Source organism: Lampetra fluviatilis, chromosome 41, assembly GCF_964198595.1.
Source record: "Lampetra fluviatilis chromosome 41, kcLamFluv1.1, whole genome shotgun sequence".
NCBI classification, from domain to species: Eukaryota; Metazoa; Chordata; class Hyperoartia; order Petromyzontiformes; family Petromyzontidae; genus Lampetra; species Lampetra fluviatilis.
In genome coordinates this window covers 6,500,061-6,517,373 of record NC_136315.1, presented here as the reverse complement: position 1 = coordinate 6,517,373, position 17,313 = coordinate 6,500,061, and the positions used below count along the sequence as shown (strand labels likewise).

General features: G+C 47.0%; 1 protein-coding gene across 1 annotated transcript in view; it reads right to left on the bottom strand.

The window, feature by feature from the left end:
- UGT8 (UDP glycosyltransferase 8) overlaps positions 1–17,313 on the bottom strand; it is a 46,795-nt gene that overhangs the window by 13,723 nt on the left and 15,759 nt on the right. The window lies entirely within an intron of this gene.

Below are 17,313 nucleotides of genomic sequence, written 5' to 3'. Positions count from 1 at the left end.
AGTGCTCAGATCAAGAAGACCTGGATTTATGAGACAAATGTATACAGGCCTCCCTGGCTTGACGGGAGTTCATCTTATGCGATTTCGCAATGTATACGCGGCTAAACGATTTCTACCCAAAATTCGCTCTACGAGATGGTTTAAATTCAGTCTACATGCGGCTATGCGGTCGGACGTGGGACAACGTTGTGTGTGTACCGTGTATGTGCGAGCTACTTGGCAGGTAGCCGTCTCCTCATGCGGTTTTGCTTTGTGTGCTCCTTATGTAAGAATGCATCTACTATTATTATCGCATTAAGCAAGGGAAATCTACACAGTAAATACAATGTGCAGAGATGCATTGCATGTAGAACTTCTTGTGCACTCTACGTATCTGACCATGCTCATCAGGTGTGGAGGAAGGACAAACTAAACACAAAAAGCAGTTCTAAAGAAATGAGTTTTTAAATCGAGATTTGAAAGTGTATAGCTCCAGCGGCTTCCTAATATTGAAAGGAAGAGCGTTCCAGACGGCCACAGGAGCGCAGCTGAAAGTGCACGATGCTTCTTTGTGCGATGGTTAGCCAAATGCTGCAATGATGACCAGAGTTTAAATAAGGTATCCACTAATTATCGGTTCATGTTCAGATTCTGATATACTGTACATTGCAAACCAATCGTTATGGAAGGCAATTAATCCGTCTCATCTCCATCTTGTCTACGGCACTCATGCCTCATTGTCTCCCTTTATCCATCCATAACTACTAAACTTAACTATTTTTTTTCATTTCACCAAGTAAGGCCCACTGAGCTATAAATCTCTTTTTCAGAAGCGACCTGGCCACAAGCGATAGCCCAACGAAGTGGCTTATAAACGTGGAAATTTTCTAAGCGCTTGTTTTTCAATGTGGAGTGATAAACCGGAGGGTCCGGATAAAAATCCACACGACCGCAGGGAGAGAGAGAGAGAGACGTGCAAATTCCAAATATACAGTCGTCACGGTGGGAATCAAACCCACGACCTCCTGCATGCCAGGCGAGGGAGTTAACATCTCGCCAGTGTTGTCCGTCGTTTCGCGATGAGTTCATATACCACAAGTGGGTGGGGCATTAGCTTCAGCGTTCATGTCACGCCCCCCCGTCGTCAATGCCCCCCACCTCCCACCACGAGCCAATGGTCCAAATTTGGCGACTGAATGAACTATAACTCAAATCCCAGTCTCAAATGAATACACCATATACCACTGATGGTAGTTGTTACGGTTTCGTGTGTCATTTCGTACATTTGTTTCGCGTCTAATCCTTGTATATATGATATATGTTTTGGGGGTTTTTTTTCTCCAATGAAATATGTCTGTATGGTATATCCTTTAAATTGCGCTCCAAGTTTCTCTGAGAAACAGAGACCTTGACTGCAGTGAACGCTCACCTTGTTATAATGCTCACGGTGTGTAAATATGTACTACACGTACGTCTCTTATGTGCACATGTTCTGGGTGTACTAATAGGGGTTTTTCCCCTTTTTTCTGGCAACAAAACTGTCACCTTTTGCAAGGAATCATGTTAACATTAACCACAAAACTTGCAGTCAAATGCAAACAAAAAACAATACTCTGATAATGTATGCATTGTCCTTGAAACTGATTGGTTCACACCAGAGACAGCTTTTCTTAGAGCCTAGTCTCATATGGTGTTCGACTAGGCTCTAAAAAAAAGCTGTCTTTGGTGCGGACCAATCAGTTTCAAAGACAATGCATAAATTATCAGAGTATTGTTTTTTGTTTGCATTTGACTGCAAGTATTGTGGATAATGTAAGCATCATTCCTTGCAAAAGGTGTCAGTTTTGTTGCCAGAAAAAAGGGGAAAACCCCTATTAGTATATTTTGGAACTGGCAAAGGAGGCCTCATGATGATATGTTCTGGATGTATTTACTGTACAGGTTTCCCCTCTACAACTTGCATCATCAGGCGGACAGCCCAATCTAATTACTGGCGAAACGTCGAACTCAGATTGCAAATGTTGTGGATTTGCTCTCCAACACACTGGTGTGCAGTACGCGTAACGAATTGGCCACGTTCTCTTTACCCGACAAACCTTACCTCATTGCCTGTGTCGGATGGTGGCGGGTCCAACGACACTTTTATATCTGGATTTGAAGCTTTCAATGACTGCAGGAATCCATACTCTTTGGTTCTTTCGGTAAAGTCACGTGGGTAAAAAAAAAATAGATCTATTATTATTTTGTTTACCTACGTGACTTTACCGAAAGAACCAAAGAGTATGGACACTTTTATATTTACGCGATCTAACAACAACAAAAAACCCCTGTATTATGGACGGTTTAGAATCGTCACCGTGCCAAGACAAGATCAACTGGCGAGATGGAGCCACGGCATCGGCTCTACACTACACTATACACTACTATACACTACGATACACTACACTATACACTATACTACACACTACTATACACTACGATACACTACACTATACACTACATTACTATACACTACACTACTATACACTATACACTACACTATACACTACTAAGGGGTGGATCGCCGTAATGCAAGATCGTGGGGGGGGGGCGGGGATGGCAACAGATTGGGGAGGCCTTCATCCAGCGGTGGATTGACCATGGCTGATGATGAGAACGTTTTGAGGGTGACTCGTTATGAAAAGCACTGCTCTTTCACTGTCAATTATTTAAGGCAATGGAGGGGTGGCCCGCATAAAACACGACTGAGGGTACCGTAACGCAAAACATAGAAACTAGGCGATAAGCATCTATTTGTTGTTTACCTACATAGAATGGGGGTGCAGACGTTGAATGCATGGACTTTTAGCAAGCACCGTGGCACCCAATCACACCTCGCATCGGGTATTTGATTAGGGGCCGTCCATAAATGACGTCACGCGATTTTGGACGATTTATGACCCCCCCTCACTCGTCACACGGCGTCACAAAAAGTCAGACCCCCCCCCTCAAATATGACGTCACAAAGCTCTGCCCCCCCCCAAAACCATATTTCCATTTTGAAAATTAAAAAATTCTTCAAATCGATTTAAACTATTGTCATTGTAGTGCGTATTTAATGTGGCGCTGCACTCTGATGTTGTAGGAGGAAACATTTATTAAAAAGTATATTTAATTAAGTAGAACGTGTTGTCTATATTTATTTAAAGTTGCGCATTTTGATGTGACCTTTCTCAAACCCCCCGTCACAAATGTCAGACCCCCCCCCCCCCAGGTGCGTGACGTCATTTATGGACGGCCCCTTAGTGCCGTATAAATCTCGCGATGGCCCAGGACCGGTTCTCCATATCGCTCGCCACTGATGTTACAGCCGTGGCCGGAAATCGAGTTCGAGTTTCCAGGCTTGGCAGTGCGTGCGGAGCTGCAATGACGGTGCCAACCACAATATATTTCACACACACACAAACACACAGGTAGACAGACGGATGAACATACACGTGCTTCGTCAAATAGACTTACAGTATTTAAATCTTGTTCAAACATGCTGTTCTCTCGTCATCTTCGTAGGCAAACTAGGAGCGTGTATATGCACGCCTTCAACGGATAAATGGAAACGAGACAAAAGTGATTTCACCACGGACATCTCGTGATATTGTGGTTTACACTGTAGGCAATTAATGAGGGTGGGTGAAAGGTCCGCGGCTGCCCACAAAAGATGTTGTCCGTCACTGCTAACCATCGTAGCTGCACTAATCATGTACTAGAGAGGGGGGGGGGGTATTTTAACCTGGGAATAATGCGGTGTTTGATGTTAGCACGCCAATTCTCAAACTACTTAATTACAATTATTTTTTATTTTAAACAGGAAAGCTCAACAAAGTGGCTTATCGTGTGCACATGAATCGCGGCCAAATACAGTACTCGAAAACGCATGTTTCTAAATATAGAGGGAAAATTCGGAGGACATACAGAACAATCTACACGACCATGGGCGGAGAGACGAAAACTCCAAATGTACAGACATCAGGGTCGGGATTGAACCCATGGCCTCCTGTATACCAGACAAGGTATTTAACATCTCACCACCAAGGCGCCCAAGTCACTGCTGTCACTGCATGGGCCCCTCTATACTTTGGTCGACACGTAAAGTATGTTTTAGCCTGATAGTTGGGTAACGCCAAGGCGTGTTAACGTGTGGCTCACCACCAAAAGGTATTTTTCAAATTCGCTACAGACACCGGCTGAGTTCAATAACCGTGTACTGCGTGTGCCTATTCTGGCCAGACATCTTCTCATTCACTCCACGCTTCTCTTGCCCTGCAACTCTTTCCTCGCTCCCAAAAAAAACCACAAATCCAATTCCTTCTTTCTCCCGCCGAACAAGACGTCGTGCCCTGTACCTTCTACGTACTGGGGTGGTAGGCGCGGTACGAGTTGAACAAAAATATCCCAAACGCCCAAATTGACCTCGCCCGCCAGCAAAGCTGCATTTCAAGAAAGGGAGCGAGCAAAACAAATATGTGCCGTGATAGCCAGAGGCGCTCCGCGTGTCGCGATCTCTAGAATGTTTTGCTCAGTGAGGAACGCGCGGTGGTGAGATGGGGTTAAACACAAGGTCGCGAGAGCCCAGTGCTTCTCTCTGCAGGTGGCCGTTGCTAGTGCCTCCGTTGTGGCGCCTCCTCTTGGGCCTGGCCATGGCACCAACTTTAAAAAATTAACCCGTAAAAACAAAGTTTTTCACTATAAATCCTTTATATGCGTGGCGGCTAGAGTCCTCTCGTCCTCTGGCTTGAGATGGCTGCCACCTATGGGTCAGATGATTGCCTGCCACCATTAAGCAATTGGTAATTAAATATTTTTTTTTTTTTCCTAAAATGTTGAAAATTTTGGAAATGTTTTTTTTCACGAAAATAAATTGTCACACACAACGAGTCTGTGTGCAAAATGTCAGCTCGATTGGATCACGGGAAGTGGGTTAAAGAACGACCGAAAGATTTGCACGGTCTTAAGCGCGCAAGCAAGCAAGTGAACTTAATATAAAGGATTTAAAAAGACAAACAAAATGAATAGGGATGCTAATAAGGGAGGCAGTTAAAGCCCTTTGTTAGGCCACCAATCTTGTGAAGGTTGTTTGACCAAACGTCTCTCCGCTGGCCCAGTGTGGGCTGGTGAAGGAGTGGGGGGGGGAGTTTAAAGTGTTCAGTTGATTGTTTAAAACTTACATATTTCTATTTCACCACGTAAGGCCCACCGAGCTTAATAGCTCATTTTCAGAATTGACCTGGCCACCAATGATAGCTCATCGAAGTGGCTTATCGTCATGATGTGGAAATGTATAGCAGCCAAATACTCTAAATGCATGTTTCTAAATGTGGGGGGGCTGGAGGACCTGAAGAAAAATCCACGCGACCACGGGGAGAGAGACACGCAGACTCCAAATATACAGCAGCAGGCGTCAGGGTCGGGATCTAACTCACAACCTCCTGTAGACCAGGCGAGGGAGTTAACATCTTGTCACCGTGGCACCCTCTCAATACTCCAAAAAAAAAGTCTCATTTGCTAGAGTGACCTTGGGAATTAGCCTGTGTGGTGGGGGGGGGCGATTGCTGCTGTGTGCAATCCAAATTGGGTCATTTGCGGTGTAATTTTTTTTGCAGATTTGGACCCTGACGCCGGTACACAATGGCCTACTCTTGCGAAGGACGTCACGGGGATCTTTAACCTCCACCGTGATAATTATGTCACTGTTTTTACACCCGTTGTGCAGAAATCCCCCGCTATACGCGAGGGATGCGTACCTGGGAAATGCTACTTAACTCGAAATTACAAAAAAGCTAACTCTGATTTTCCATCAGGGGTTGCGTTCTTAGTTGACACTTCTGTAAAAAAAGCGTGACTAAACGTCATGAAGTGTATAAATGTAATAAATAAAGTTGTTTTTTACTTGCTAGAGATGGTTGAAGACCTATGCGGATTTTGTTACTTTAAAAAAAAAAGATAATCTTTTCATATTTTCTATAATTCCACAACCAATCCACGTTATTTTAGTGGACGTTAAGGGGGCCACACTTTGAGCACATTGTAGAATTTATTCCGCATCGACTAAATTGGTTGTTAGCTAGGTCGTCGGTAAACCATGCATTCTGGAAATAATCGACTGCCTAATTACCGACTTCAAACCTTTTCAAAACCTCGAATTTAAACCTCTTGATCAGGGGTCAGAAACCTGCGGCTAAAGAGCCGCATGCAGCTCAAATTCAAGGACCGCTTCGTGACGTCATTTATACTGGTAGGAACCTCCTGGTTACACCAGCCCACAGGGGATTCTTGTGCCCGTCCGTCGTGCAGGGAGGGGCTGGGTGGGGAGGGAGGGGAGGGGCTGGGTGGGAAGGGTGGGGCTGGGAGGGGTGAGGCTGGGTGGGGAGGGGTTGGTCACCCCGTGGTGCCCTTATAAAACTCAACGTTTAACCTACCCACGCCAGCTTGTGCCCGCCCTCACAGTCAGGCATATTTGCGGAATACACCACGCCGCCGTTGACCCTGGCCATTGACCGAGCAACCCAACGTTCCTACCAGCTCCCTCCGCAGGAATGTGTTTAAGAACCACCATCCCGTATTCACGTGCATTGTGATTCTTGAAACATTAAGTTGATTTTACCAAAATGTTGATTGTTTTGGTTGCCGACCCCTGTACTAGAGTCATACTTTTCTTGGCAGAGGCACAATCATCATTCACTATGGATTTTCTACGCCTCTTTCTAAACCCTTTGTACTCTTTCGTTTTTAAACCATCACCGAATGTGATGTTTCCACCGAACATGTGCGCAACGATCACAAGAGACTGCGTGCGAGCTGGCCGAAGGAGGCTGGTCACGTGGCGGAGCGATTTTCGCCGGCACTCGCCATGCACGCACAGTACCGTATTTTATATATTGCTAAAAAGTCCGTTTTAACCGTGTGCGTTCCGAATTTTAAAAAAGTTGCGCAAACATTTTTTTTGCCGCAATTTGCTATAAAAAAAACGCACATGCCAAAATATTACAATTACGAAGGAAATATGTTCTCAGATTAATCAGCAGCGTATATGCCAAACAACGACATAGAATGCCGCTACTTATAGCGGGGGGGGGGGGGGGAATTCCTGTATCAATGGAACCGTGAACCTCTGCAACGAGCGGGGATCGCTCGCGCTCGAGACCAGGCGAGCGAGCACTGCCCGAGACCGGTTCACAGGACACGGAGCGAGCACAGGCAGCCAGAAAAACCTCTAGAAACATGGATAATACTGGTAGGAACCTCCTGGTTACACCAGTCCACAGGGGATTATTGTGTCCTTCCGTCGTGCAGGGAGGGGCTGGGTGGGGAGGAGGGGTGGGGCTGGGTGGGGAGGGGAGGGGCTGGTCACCCCGTGGTGCCCTTATAAAACTCAACGTTTAACCTACTCACGCCGGCTTGTGCCCGCCCTTACAGTCGGGCATATTTGCGGAATACACCACGCCGCCGTTGACCCTGGCCATTGACCGAGCAACCCAACGTTCCAACCAGCTCCCTCCGCAGGAATGTGTTCTTGGTCGCGAAAGCCTCCGTGTTAAACAGACGGCCATGCAGCCAAATAACCGTGGCATCGCCTTCTCCACTACAAGTCCGAAACTAAAGGGAAGGGGGGGGTTACGTCATTTTATTTAGAGGAGGCACAGTTCTAAAATAACCCTTAAATGACTACCGCTTTAATAATAACAACCCACAGTTAATGTGACCAAGTTAGATTTCACCTCGGCTGACGATCACGTGTAACAGCGTTTACGTATTCACACACACACACCATCCCGGGAAATTTCACGAAATCGCCTACATGCAGGATTGCGTGTCCACTTAAGGCCACAGATTCTTAATTTAACACTGGAGTGAATGTAGCAAAACCTGGACTTTATAATGTAGTTGATTTACAACCGGGGCTTTACAGTTCATCTGTGGAAGTACAAGCTCAGAGTATGTCAACTTTTTTGGGGTTAAAGGTTGCGTTTTTGTAAAAGTAACAGAGATCTTATCAGTGTATTTTTCCACGAATATCAATTATAAACAGGGAAGGGTGGTGGCACGTGGGGGGGGGGGGGGTAGCAGCGGTGAACATTAACCTAGCCTGCCTGGGTTTGACTCCTGACGATGTCTAACACCAGCGGGAGGTAAACAATAACAATCTAGGGTTGGCACCTGTCTTGTATATTTTAAATCGTGAAGTTCACTTGTTAAGGCAACTTGCCTGGGATATCTGCAAGTCTTCCAGAGACATTCATTTCCCCGGTTTGTGTCTGTTGTGAGACAAAAACAAAATATATTCTGAAAAGCTCCCCCCCTCTACCCCCCTTAACTTGTATTTAAGAGTTTGCATCTTGAATCCCTGCCTCACTTGATGCAGCAAATCTGGCTGTGACGGTCCCACCTGATGACGGAGACTCGTGTTGCCTCCGAAACGTCGTGATTTTTATTATTTTATTTTTATTAATTTTAATTTCATTTTTTACCTACGTGACTTTACTGAAAGAACTAAGAGTATGAATCCTTGCAGTCACGAAAGCTTCAAAGCTAGAAACAATATATACATCGTATTCTTTGGGCCTTTCGGTAAAGTCTTTGAACCTATCCACGTGACTTTACCGAAAGACCCAAAGAATATGGATTCTTGCAGTCACGAAAGCTTTAAGTCAAGGTTTAATACCACACATCGCTCAAGACGATGCATTTAGGATGCCGACTTTGTAGTCTCGTGAGATTAAATTTCTTCTTCTCACAATTCGTCCCGATTTTTAGTTCATGAGAGATGGCGACCCCATCCTAAACGAGTTTCATTCATACCAAGTAAGGCCCCCATTAGCTCTTTTTTAAGAAGCGACCTAGCCAAAAGTGATAGCCCAATGAAATGGCTTAACATATGGAAATGTATAGCAGCCAAATACTCTTAACGAATGTTTCTACGTCGAGGCAAAAATCTGAGGAACCGGAGAAAAATCCACGGGGAGAGACACAGCAGGTGTCGGCGTCAAAATTGAATCCACGACCTCCTGTACACTAGGCGAGGTAGTCAACATCTCACTACCTCGGCACCCACACGGTCCTGGGCCCCCTTCTTCAACAACCAGCGTGGTGAAGTATGGGCACCCCCCCCCCACCCCTTGACCGATGTGACGTGGGAAGGACTTCATCCAGCACTGCGTTGACAAAAGGCTGAACATTATAATTGTGTTTGAAGTAAACACACGCTATGTGTATTTTAACAACTGCAATTCGTGTTGCCAGTCTAATGAATGGCAAAGGAAAAACAAACAGGTCACCAGCCGTGGGACGTTTGAACCCAAACGGCCGTACCATCCTGTTTATTGACAAAATAACGGAAAATTATTTGAGTTGCATTCTTAACATCAAGGTGGTTCCTTTGTTAAGTGGAATGTTGTTGGCCAAACACACAAGCTTGCCACACACACACACACAAGCTTGCCACACACCCGGACAAGTGTGACCAAGACAAAGATCCCCCGTATAGTCGTAAGACTGTTGGGGCAAGTGCTGATTGGGAGCAGCAGCACCTGTGAAGGCCGGCACGGCACACGAGTGGGTGGGTGGGTGGCCGGCACGGCACACGAGTGGGTGGGTGGGTGGGTGGCCGGCACGGCACACGAGTGGGTGGGTGGGTGGCACGGCACACGGGTGGGTGGGTGGGTGGCCGGCACGGCACACGGGTGGGTGGGTGGGTGGCACGGCACACGGGTGGGTGGGTGGCACGGCACACGGGTGGGTGGGTGGCACGGCACACGGGTGGGTGGGTGGGTGGCCGGCACGGCACACGAGTGGGTGGGTGGGTGGCACGGCACACGAGTGGGTGGGTGGGTGGGTGGCCGGCACGGCACACGAGTGGGTGGGTGGGTGGCACGGCACACGAGTGGGTGGGTGGGTGGGTGGCCGGCACGGCACACGAGTGGGTGGGTGGGTGGGTGGCCGGCACGGCACACGAGTGGGTGGGTGGGTGGCACGGCACACGAGTGGGTGGGTGAGTGGGTGGCTGGCACGGCACACGAGTGGGTGGGTGGGTGGCCGGCACGGCACACGAGTGGGTGGGTGGCCGGCACGGCACACGAGTGGGTGGGTGGGTGGCCGGCACGGCACACGAGTGGGTGGGTGGGTGGGTGGCCGGCACGGCACACGAGTGGGTGGGTGGGTGGGTGGCCAGCACCACGGCCGATTGCCTTCGCCTACCTCGTGGCGATGTTTTACACTTCGCACCAGTAACTCATTCATCACTGGTGTTGCTGGCTGTGAGCGGGAATCAAACTCGGGCAGCTAGGTTGGTAGCACAGCGTGCTAACACGCTACATTACCAATCCTCTTCGGTGCAACCAAAGCATAAACAAAAATATGACATGGGTCGTAAAAATATATACAACCGGCAATCTACGTCTCCTCCTTGCACCACCACCACCGCCGCCGCCACATTAACAGAGCAACCTCTGCTATTTTGCTCTCGTTTATGACAGCACACGATCAATAAAACATGCTCAGAGTTCTTTGACCTTCACACACACACACACAACCTGGGCTCGCCAGAAGTCTCCGTGACAGCACTAAGTCACCTCTCGCTTGCCGAAAAAAGGTCAAAGTGCAAGAGCTGGGGATGTTATTTATCACGAGCCTGTGTGCCCGTCCGAGGACGGGTGTATATTGCAGTACATCTGAAATATTCAATAGAAAAAGTGTTCAGTTCATGATTATTAATGAGCGGGGGGGGGGTTGCCGAATGTGGAGTGACGTCACCCGCTCATGGTTATTGTGGAGGGGTGCGTCATGTGGAGTGACGTCACCCGCTCATGGTTATTGTGGAGGGGTGCGGCATGTGGTGACGTCACCTGCTCATGGTTTTTGTGGAGGGGTGCGTCATGTGGAGTGACGTCACCCGCTCATGGTTATTGTGGAGGGGTGCGGCATGTGGTGACGTCACCCGCTCATGGTTATTGTGGAGGGGTGCGTCATGTGGAGTGACGTCACCCGCTCATGGTTATTGTGGAGGGGTGCGTCCTGTGGAGTGACGTCACCCGCTCATGGTTATTGTGGAGGGGTGCGTCATGTGGAGTGACGTCACCCCTCATGGTTATTGTGGAGGGGTGCGGCATGTGGAGTGACGTCACCCCTCATGGTTATTGTGGAGGGGTGCGGCATGTGGAGCGTACAAACCAATGCAAGGGATCGAGAGCAAAGTTGTGCAGTTTACAAAAGTGTATTGTCAGTTTTGTGATTAAGTGTCATTGCTTAATATATTACCTCATGATAAACGTTATTGCTTTAAAGCAGTTGTTGGCTACTCATGATGATGGTAAAACGTGTTTACAGCCAGCATTTCTATAACATTGACGGTGCAATTTTTTTTTTATTTTTTACATATCAGGCCACCGCTAAATATATACTCAAAATGCCCAACCACCGCAAGTTTATGTTCATTGTTTTATTTTAGCTTCAACTGTGAGTTTTGATTGTACCCATCAGTGGTGGTAGGTCGATTGGAACAAGTTATTGGCAGAATGCTTATTAAAGTTGGGATGTGCAGTGGTTGGTGGTGCGGTGGTTCGCGCAATTATCGATGAACGTGGCCAACATAATTAGTTCGATTGCCAGGGAAGGCTAACGTCAGTAACAAGTAATACTGGTAGGAACCTCCTGGTTACACCAGCCCACAGGGGATTATTGTGTCCGTCCGTCGTGCATCAAAAAATGGGAGGGGTGGGGCTGGGTGGAGAGGGGAGGGTGGGGAGGGGCTGGGTGGGGCTGGGTGGGGAGGGGCTGGTTACCCCGTGGTGCCCTTATAAAACTCAACGTTTAACCTACTCACGCCGGCTTGTGCCCGCCCTCACAGTCGGGCATAATTGCAGAAAACACCACGCTGCCGTTGACCCTGGCCACTGACCGAGCAACCCAACGTTCCTACCAGCTCCCTCCGCAGGACAATGTGTTCAATTTAGATGAGAACTGGCCCGCAAACAATAAATGTTGCCGGATAATTTAGTTGTGGAAATCCAAGAGACTGACGAGCTACAACATGTGTGTTGCTCGTGCGTGGAGACAGGATAAAAAAGGGGTTCCACCTCATATTTGGTTTCGCCATTAAAAGGTGTGCCAGTGTAATTTCCCTGCAGCCTCATCTGGTCATGCTCCACACGCTCTTTCACGCATGCCCCAGTAAATCTCTCAAGGGTTCAGAAAAAACGATCTCCAGTTTTCGCCTCCTCCCCCCCCCCTTGCCAATTAAGTTTCTGGAGGCCAATGGAAATAATCTAAATGTTAATGAGACAGGGGGGTGTACGTTTTCAAAGTGACTTGATATGGGCCGTTATGCAAGTGTTTCGGGGAAGTCAGCTCCGGCTGGAAATGCTTTGCGAGTGCGTTGACGTGCGTGCAGTTAGCGCTGCGCTAACACCAGCAACGAGGATCTGAACCTGTCCTGGGCCTTCCCTAGGTTGACTCGGCCTCAAATGAATACCCGGTGCGGTGTGTAAACATCGCCACTGGGGAGACAAAGGCACCCAGGCGTGGTGCTGGCCACCCGTCCCTCGTGTGCCGTGCCTACCTTCATTAGGTGCTCGCGAACAGCACTTGCCCCAACAGTCTGTTAAGGCTTTCACGTGGACCTTTGTCTTTGTTACACGAGTGAGTGCGATGGAAGAGGTGGAAGTACCCACACTTCACCCCACCTTACGCCGCCACCTGCCAATCAAACCAAACGTGGTGCACTGTAATTGTACTTCTGGCTGATTTGCGAAACCCACCCCATTGTTTCAACTGCCATGCGTGAAGATACGCCCGGCAACCACAAGGAGATTACGCGTCCCGTGTAAACAAAGCACCACAGCAGCGCGTGACGATGGGGGGTAAACAGGGGTAGTGAGATAGAATTGAATAAAAACTGTAAACCAACCTATTTTTTTTTGTTTTACCAGGTAGGGCTCACTGAGCTGTATAGCTCTTTTTTTCAGAAGCGACCTGGCCACAAATGATAGCTCAACGAAGTGGCTTATCGTCGTGTGGAAATGTATCGCAGCCAAATACTCTAAACGCGTGTTTCTAAATGGGCGGGGCGGGGGGGGAACCGGAGGACCTGAAAAAAAATCTACAAGACTATGGGGAGATCTTCTTGGTTCTTTCGGTGAAGTCACGTAGAAGGGAAGTAATAAAATAATAAAAATAAAACATAATAAAATAATTCTCACGACGTTTCGGCCACAACACAAGCAGCCGTCCTCAGGTGAAGAACCAAGAAGATGAATCCCTGCAGTCACGAAAGCTTTAAATCGAAACTATGGGGAGAGCATGCAAACTCCATATACACAGGGCCGGCCCGAGGCATAAGCGAACTAAGCGGCTGCTTGGGGCCCCCTGGCCACCAGGGGGCCCCCGAATCGTTTTTTTTTTTACAATTAAATAACTTAAACAAGTGATATAAATGAATTAATGAATGAATGAATAAATGATTCAAGACAAGAAAATTCTGTCGACAACTGCTGCTTTGTCACGGCTCACGGATGTCACGGCTCATTGACAATTCGCGTGGGCGCGGGCGCGGGCAGGTGCGCGCAATTGTACGTCACGATAATAAATACGCCTAAGCCATGTCACAAAAAAGGACGTATCCCTCTGGTGCCGAAAAAAGAAAAAAGAAAAGGACCGAGGAGGAGAAAAAAGAGCGAGATAAAGGTATGTTTGCATTATTATTTACAGTATGTTTTGTGCAGCAGCAGCACAAATTGTGCTCACGTCACTTGAGGAAGCAGCTAGCTAGTCATGACTCATGATATTTTTATAAGCCATAAAAGTGGTAATATAACGCACCAGAGCTAAATCCCCGCCACAACAGTGAAATGTTATTAATATACATTTATCTAGGTAGTAGGTGTGTATTTCACGTTGATAGATATCGGTTTAAGTTGGAGAAAACAGCGATGACAAGCTTAGCTAGCATTGCTGTTTGTGTTGAAGTGAATATTCCAGCTTCATAGGCAAAGCACGTGCGGTCTCTGCTTTAAGATCTTTGGCAAGCGATGGTATTGATCTTTATGAGAAAATATACCAAAGCCATGTTAGGTGGGGAGACTTCTGTAATGAAAATAGACTTCAATTTTATTAATATGGTGGCAACTGATGTAGATTTAAGTATCTTTTTTTTTGTAACATTCTATTTTTGATTAGATTAATGTTTGTCTATTTTGGTTTTATTTAAAAGATTGCACATTTAATGCACATTTGCAAATAATTTATTTAATATGTTTTTTGTGACCGTTTGTATTCAGAAGTTTTAATAAAAGAGTGAAGTATTTTAAGTGTTGTTTTTATTTTTTATTAATACATAACCTCACTGTATTCGTTTATAATATTCGCTATAACATTATAGTGTGACATTTGTGTCAATAATCTTCTAGCACAGATGAGTCTGCGTGGTGGGAGGGGGGCCCCCAAATCAAATTCTGCTTAGGGCCCCCAAGAGGCTCGGGCCGGCACTGCATATACACAGGCGGGTCGGGATCGAACCCACGACCTCCTGTATACCAGGTGAGATAGTAAACATCTCACCACCGTGGCATCGAGTTTGAGAGCCAAGCACCTGCCCTTGGGCAAATGAAATCCAGCGGAAGAACAAGACTTATTCTGCCAGTCTAATTGCGCTAATCGGTGAGTTTCTTTTTTTACTTTCTCTGTGCAAAGCGTTTACGTACGCGACAATGGGTGGGCGATTCTCTCGCAATGTCAATGGTCACAGCACACCCGAGGTCGCAGCCTCGGTTCACTTGCCTTGCGCGGCAATTGAAGCAATGGGGGAAGTTTCTTTAATCCTTCATAATCAACGTTTTCGGGTTTAGATCGCGTTATTTATAAATGTGTCGTAACCCTCCACCACCCGACACGGCCAATCAGTAAAAAAGTGTCACGTTGACAAAAGACAAATTAGTTCACTGCTTTAGCCCACCGGTGTGTTGAAGCGCAAAACCACAACATTTACAATTTGAGTACGACGTTTCGCTGGTAATTGCATCCAGCATCATCGGGCAATTCGCCAGAATGTGTCAACGTGACACTTTTTTACTGATTGGCCGTGTCGGGTGGTGGAGGGTTACGACACATTTATAAATAACGCGATCTAGACCCAAAAACGTTGATTATGAATAATATTGGTCGCGAAAGCCTACGTGTTAAACTTCTTTAATCCTCCAACCTGTGCCTAACGAGCTGCATAAATGGGTACGGCACATTTTGTGGATCTACATGTCCGCCACACACGTGTGGTGGGATAAAGTGTGGGTACTCGCATAGGATACGTCTGGCCAGCATGCAAGAGTCGACCCAACAATACCCTCGAGAGAAGAAGTAGCCACTTCCGCCAGCAGTGGCGTGGGAAAGAAATTGCGTGGCTGCACCTTTACGCACGCCTGCTCCTTCGCGGCCGCTTTAAATCGCGGTGCGGAAAATAAAATGTTGTTTTAAAAGCAAGAACAGGCCCGACTTTGCCACTGAATGGCGCTGCCAAGTTAATATTTAACGAGCATTATGTAAATATGAATCTTGGTTCTCTTTTAAAAGCCTTACGCGGCGCACCCGATTTTGGTGGCTATGGGAGAGACAGTGGAGCAGAGGGGGGCACAGAAGGGGAGTCCAACAAAATTGTCAAGATGACATGGCGCTTCGATCTCTTCAAAATGTTCTCTCCAAATTAAATAATTTATATGTTTTTTACACATCCAGTCAGCCGCACGCGAGATTTTTGGCAGTGCATATTTTCGGTTCCCCATCTTCAATTTGTCATAAGCAGTCAAGCTTGTTTAAAGCAATGCTGATGAACTGCTTAATCTTTAAAGGACAAGGACACTTTCTATTTAAAAACTTGTCGCAGTTTGACACAGAAATTATAAAATACGTACATAACACGTGACAATAATTGAAACGCCGCTATTGGGAATATAAGAAGTTGAATCAATAAGCAGACAATGCATCCTTCCCATATGTCAAGGCCAACACATGCTTTCACCGATTCACTTTCGGTCACTCACTCAAAATGATGGTCACCTCGCCTCCACATCACTCGTCTATCATGACCACCATGATTTCTATCCCGGTGACCTTCACTCTTTGGTTCCTCTTCACATGTCGAGGACTGTCTACCACCGGACACTGGCTATTTCATCACACCCATCATCACACCGTGTTCGAAAACCACACTTGCATTCTAGATTTGAAGCTTTCGTGACTGCAAGGATTCATATTCTTAGGTTTTTTCGGTAAAGTCACGTAGGTAAAACATCAAAATTAATAAAAAATAAAATAAAATAAAGATCACGACGTTTCGGAGGCAACACAAGTCCCCATCATCAGGTGGGACCGTCACAGCCAGATTAGCTGCATCAAGTGAGGCAATGATTCAAGTCACAATACACTCACCCATTCATCCACTCGCTCACCTCACCGACTCAGTCGTCCACTCATCCACTCAACCACACTAGACGTCACACCACTGCTCATTCTACTGCTCCACTTTGGAATTCCCTCCTCCCATCATCATCATTTCTTCTCCCTCAAGCTCTCTACAATGACCTTGCTCAATCAAGAAACGTGTTCGCACTTGTCCTTTACAAACTTGTGGTGGTGCTGTTTGTTGCTGGCAGTTTGATATTTTGGGCCCCCGGGGCGGGCCGTTGGAGCTGTGCTCGGCAACTGTTTAAAAAATATTTTTTTGCAACTGGTGCCAGGCCCAGGTCGGTTGTGCACACATCACGAGTGTTTGCAATATTTGTTTGTCGACAAATCACCAGGCGCCCTGTGTATTGCGCGCATAAATGGGTCATGCAAAATGAAGGCATGGCCTCAAAGTCCATCGTTTCTTGGGGGAAAAAAAACGATTATTCATGCGTTACTAGCGAGCGCTAAGATGACAAAGAAGCCATTAGGAGATGGGCCGGTGAGCTGCCCTTTGTAAAAAACAAAAATATGCGGCTATAACCACAAATAAAGTGCTTGGGGAAAAGCCAGCACAAACGGTGGGTCAGAACAACACTCCCATATACACTTCTTGGGAGAGCACCTCTTGGGAGAGCACTGCATTGCGCAGACTGCGTGCAAGAGTAGGACTACCTCGTGGATATTTGCAGCAGGATTGCTTCAGTTAAAGCAAAACTCTCCGAACCGGTTGCTGCTGAAATGATGCACTCCAAGGGCGGCCGTTGGGAGGACACTTTTTGTACAACATGGACGCGTGTGCAAACTTATTCTGTAGAAAGGTGGGGGGGTGTGGGGAATTATTTCAGAAACTTGCCCCACGTTTCCAACTGCCTC